A 6000-nucleotide genomic window follows, 5' to 3' on the forward strand; every position below is an offset into this window, starting at 1 on the left:
ATAGGCATTTTATGAGCAAACAAACTATCAAGACAATAAATTTCTAGCATATGCAAGGTAGAAGAATAAAACATTGTCGATCTCAACATATCGAGAGGTAATTTAGTAACATGCATGAAAATTTCTACCACAATATTTTCCTCTCTCATAATAATTACATATAGGATCATTGTAAAATTCAACAATATAGCTATCACCTAACATATTCTCTACATGATCCACATGCATGCAAACTTGAAACTCTTCCAAAATAGTGGGATTATCATCAAATAAAGTCATGACCTCTCCAAACCCACTTTTATCAAAAAAATCTTAAGATTGAACACTCTCCAAATACGTGGGATTATTTTTACCTAGAGTTCACACTCTTCCAAACCCACTTTCAATATTATCGCAAACATATTCATCATAAGGCTTAAATAAATTTTCAAGATCATAAGAAGAATCACCCCAATCATGATCATTGCAATAAGTAGTGGACATATCAAAATTAGCATCCCCAAGATTGGGTTTTGGATATTATTAGCGCAATTGGCGTTAATAGAATTTATAATAACACCATTGCAATCATACTTTTCATTCAAGGAGCTATCAAGTGTGGGTGCAACAGCAATAATTTCATGTTTAACTTAAGGAACTATAGCAAGTTCATCTCCATAAGCATTATTAATATTGGCATCATGGCCATAAGAATAGCAAACATCACATTCATTAAGAGGGGATATTTCAATCAAATCAACGGAATCATAATTATCTATAGATTCATGCATATCGTTATTTTCTTCCAAAACAACGGACATTCTCTCAATAAATTCTTTAACATAGGCATTATGAGCATACTTTTCATAGCAATATTTAAGTATGTCAAAAATTTCAGATTTGTAGAGAGTAATATCATATTTTTCAATCAAAGAAGCAACTTCATAAGTACCCTTAAAAGCAACAAATTCTTCAGTTTGTTCAATATCATAGTAACTATAAACACCTTTGTCATAAGAAGATAGGATTTCGTTATCATTAAACTCACATAGGTAGGGAAGGTGTTTTTTAGGGTTCTCCGAGCAACAAGTGAAATCATAAATTTCACATAGATTCCAAGAATAGCATAGCAAACAAATTATATGTTTCCATAAGAGTCCTCCATTTTGAGACAAACAGTGATGCACAAAATGAGCAAGCTCATCTAATGATTTTCCCTCAACTAAACTAGTTGGGGTTTCAGCATGAGCACATATGGATCGAAGATGATCCAAGTAGAAAACTTTAAGTGGATCCATATCAATAGGTTTTTAGCAAACAAAGATGCAAGCAAAAAGAAGCACATGGCAACACAAGCAAAGATAGCAAACGAAAAGGCGAACGAAAAGAACGTAAATAAAAAGGAAAATATTTTTGTGTTTTTCTAAAAACGTTTTAGAAGTGAGGGAGAGGAAAACGAGAGGCAAATGGAGAATAATGTAAATGAAAGATATGAGAGTTTATGATGGGTACTTGGTAGGCTTGCTGTAGATCCTCCCCGACAATGGTGCCAGACATTCTTCCAGCTACTTCTTGAGCTTGCGTTAGTTTTTTCCTTTGAAGAGGAAAGGGCGATGCAATAAAGTGGAGATAAGTATTTCCCTCAGTTGAGAACCAAGGTATCAATCCAGTAGGAGGAACACACAAGTCACCAATGGTTGCACCTACACACAAAAAATACTTTTACCCAATGTGATAAAGGGGTTATCAATCCCTTCACAGTTACTTGCAAGGATGAGATCTGATAGTAGATAAGTAAAAGTGCAAAATAAGACAAAAGTAAATAAACTGCAGCAAGGTAATTTTGTGTTTTTGATTTTATAGGTCTGAAAATAATATGATAGAAATAGACCTGGGGGCCATAGTTTTCACTAGAGGCTTCTCTCTTGAAAGAAAGCATACGGTGGGTAAACAATATCTAAGGCAATGATCATGAATATAGGCATCATGGCCATGACAAGTAGACCAACTCCTGCCTGTATCTACTACTATTACCCCGCACATCGATCGCGATCCAGCATGCATCTAATGTATTAAGTTAACAAGAACGGAGTAACGCCTTAAGTAAGATCACATGATGTAGAGGGATATATCCAATCAATATGAACAAACCCCATATTTTTATCCTTAATGGCAACAATACAAATACGTGTCATGTTCCTTTCTGTCATTGGGAATAAGCACCGCAAGATTGAACTGATTACAAAGCATATTTCCCATTGCAAGAAAAATCAATCTTCTCGACCAAACCAAATCAATAGACCGGAGAGAAATGCAAAGCTATCTAAATCATGCATAGAAGAGTTCAGAGAAGACTCAAATGATATTCATAGATAATCTGATCAGAAACCCACAATTCATGGGATCTCAACAAACACATCGCTAAAGAATATTACATCGAATAGATCTCCAAGAACATCGAGGAGAACATTGTATTGAAGATCAAAGAGAGAGAAGAAGCCATCTAGCTACTAGCTATGTACCAGTAGGTCTATGGTAAACTACTCACACATCATCGGAAGGGCATTAAGGTTGATGTAGGAGCCCGCCGTGGTCGAATCCCCCTCCGGCAGAGTACCGGAAAAGGCCTCCAGATGGGATCTCGTGACAATAGAAACTTGCGGTGGCGGAAAGTATTTTTGGTGTGTCCACTGGTCTACGAGGAATATTTGGGTATTTATAGAAGAAGAATCAGGGTTAGAGGGGCTACGAGGGTCCCACAAGCTTGGGGGCCTCGTCCCCTAGGGCGCGCCCTACGAGCTTGTGGCCACCTCGTGGCTCATCTGGCCTCCTCCCAAAGCTTCTAAGGTGTCTTGTGGTCCAAGAATTTTTTTCAAAAAGTTCCGTTCCATTTGGACTCTGTTTGGTATTCATTTTCTGTAAAGGCAAAAAGGAAAAAAACCAACAACTGACACTTGGCACTAGGTTAATAGGTTAGTCCCAAATAATGGTATAAAATAGCATAATAATGCATATAAAACATCCAAGATATATAATATAATAGCATGGAACAATAAAAAATTATAGATACGTTGGAGACGTATCAGGCTCTTCTCCCCAATCATCTCCACTTCAATCTGCCATGGTGCATGTGCTATGCTGCCGCGCCATGTGGCCACCGTCTTCTGCAACTGTAGGGTGCCGCATCCTGAGCCAGCTACAACGGACCTCGGGTCCTACCCTCCCACCATAGAGCTGCTACAGCCGCCTGTCGCGCCAAGCTTTGGAGATGAGCCACCGACACTGGATGAGGGGGCGCATCTGGGGTGCCTTCACTAGCCCTGATGGTGGCCAACACAGAGAAGAGGAGCCCGTCACTGATGGCTGCTCCCTCTCCTCGTCGTAGCCCATGCATCCAGCAGGCTTATGATGGTGTGTAGATGGGATCGCTCGAGCATGCATCCAAACGCAAGGCGTCTGCATCTACAACTAGCTCGGGTAGCAGCAGCGGGCCTAGGCGCCTCCAGGTCAACTAGAGCGCACGCAAGAAGGCCAAGATGCAAGAGGCGGCCACGCCGATCTAGCTCCCACTTCAGTAGACTTCAAGACGCCTCACTTGGGCCAAGCTTAGGCAGCTGACCCAATGTTGCGATCTCAACGCTGACGATATCATCTCGCAGGCAGCGTGTAACGCCCCGAGACCGATGTGCCAGGTGTCTTTCAGTTATTCACTGTCGTTGCCTTGTCATTGCTTGCGTGTCATGCATTCCATATCATGTCATCATGTGCATTTCATTTGCATACATGTTCGTCTCATGCATCCGAGCATTTTCCCCGTTGTGCGTTTTGCATTCCGGCGCTCCTATGTCACCCGGTGTCCCCTTCTACCTCTTTCCGTGTGCGGGTGTTAAACGTCCTCGGATTGGACCGGGACTTGTCATACGACTTTGGTTTACTACCGGTAGACCGCCTATCAAGTTTCGTACCATTTGGACTTCGTTTGATACTCCAACGGTTAACCGAGGAACCGAAAAGGCCTCGTGTGTGTTGCAGCCCAACACCCCTCCAAAGTGGCCCAAAACCGACCTAAACCCTCTCCATCATCTAGATCGTTCGATCACGATCGCGTGGCCGCAAACCGCACCTCATTTGGACTCTCCTAGCTTCCTCTACCTATATATATGTGATCCCCTCCGAAATTCGCGATGCGAAACCCTAGCGTCTTCCTCCTCGCGCCGCCGGACATGTCGCTCCGACCAACCCCGTCGCGCCACGTCGCCCGGCCGCCGCTCTCCTCCAATCAGCTTGCGCCACCTCACCCAAGCCGTCCCGCGCGGCCCGGATCGGGCCCGCAGGGCCCATCCCAGCGCCGCCGCCCGCGCCCGGGGAATCCCTCCGCCCGAGGCGCGCCTCCCGCCGCCCGACTGCACCGCTCGCCGCCGCCGCTTCTCCGCCACCGGCCGCGCGCCGCCGCCCTTCGCCGACCCCGCCACCGTCCGCGCTCACCGCCGCCCAGTTCCTCGCGCGCCGCCGCCGACCACCACCGCATCGCTGCCTCGCCTCGTGCCTCGCCGGCGAACGCCGCCCGACCGTCGCCTCGGCCTCGCCTCGCTGGATTCCACCATCGCCGGAGCTCGCCGCCCTCTTCGCCGGAGTTCGGTCCGGCCGAATCCGGAGAAGAAGCGGGACCACATCCACCGGTCCCTCCATCCAAACGCCTCCCTCCGTCCCGGATCTCGTCATCCCGCACCGCTCTGTCCCGGGTTGACTTTCCCCGAGAGGTCGAAATTCTTCTAAGTCCCCAGATCCCAGTATTTTTATGCATATTTCATCGCATCATAACTTCACCACCATTGCTCCGATTCGTGCGCGTAGCTTATCAAAATGTTCGTCTCGACGAGTACATCATTTCATCTCATTGCATCAGTTTCATTTAAGCTCATCTTGATGCCAGAAGTGCTATTGGAAGAGGGTTATGTGATGATAGTTTCGGATCTGTTTCAGCAAATGCACTTTTGTCATTTTTGCCATGATTAATGTGTGCATGCTATGATCCTGAGCTCTACATGTGTTTTGTAGAATGCCATGCCATCTTTACAGAGGTGTATGCCATGTATTTTTGTGATCTTTGTGGTGTCTAGCACAAGCATGTAAAGTAGCTTACTCAATGATGTTGATTTCAGGGACTTAGAAATATTCTAAGTCCTTGCCCTATTATTATTTTTATGCCATATGTTCATGTTGATATTGAGTGATCCATCCCTCTTTTGAGGATGATCAGTGATGATGTTTTGTAGATAATGTTGTGCTCTATCCATCCATGTCTTTGTTTGCAATTATGGAGCACCCTAGCTTGAGTCAATCGAGCAATGTTCCTAGCAGATTGTTAACATGTTTAGCGATTTTGCCGAGCTTGTTGTTGTTGATCCGTGCATGCTATGTTGTTGTTCTTGCCATGTCTAGCTTCTATGCCATGTCTATTTGCTGGGTGTATGCTTAGTTTGTCATGCCATGCTTTGTGGTGAGTGCATTGAGCTTGTTAACATGCCTACTCGTTATCTATTTTGCCATGCTCCAGTTTTTCACAAAGTCTGAATCTATTTATGTTTTTGCTATGTTCACATGCTTGCAATTGTAGTTTCTGATCCCTTTTGGCTCATGGTCACTAAGGGACTTTTGTTGTATGCTTTGAGTAGCTTCATGCCATGCCTTCTTTTCCATGATATGTTCCTGTAGCATATAGTTATCGTGCTCTAAACATTGCTTCCTGATGTTAAATTCCTGACATGCTGTTAATTTCACTAAGTCTGAAACCTGTTATCTTTTGCACTTTTGCCATGCTTGTTTGAACCTGCTATTGATTGAATTAGCCGTAGCTCAGTGTTCATCTTTTGTCAAGCATTATGAGTGAATCCCTGCCATGTATTTTGTTGCCATGTTTGAGTGCAGTAGATTATTTATCTTGATGCATTTAGGAGGCTACTTGTTGTTTATCGCAGACCGGTGCCATATTTGTTTTGCTTGCCATTTCCAAACCGTGCA

The sequence above is a fragment of the Triticum urartu genome, chromosome 1 (assembly GCF_003073215.2).
Source record: "Triticum urartu cultivar G1812 chromosome 1, Tu2.1, whole genome shotgun sequence".
Classification (NCBI taxonomy): Eukaryota; Viridiplantae; Streptophyta; class Magnoliopsida; order Poales; family Poaceae; genus Triticum; species Triticum urartu.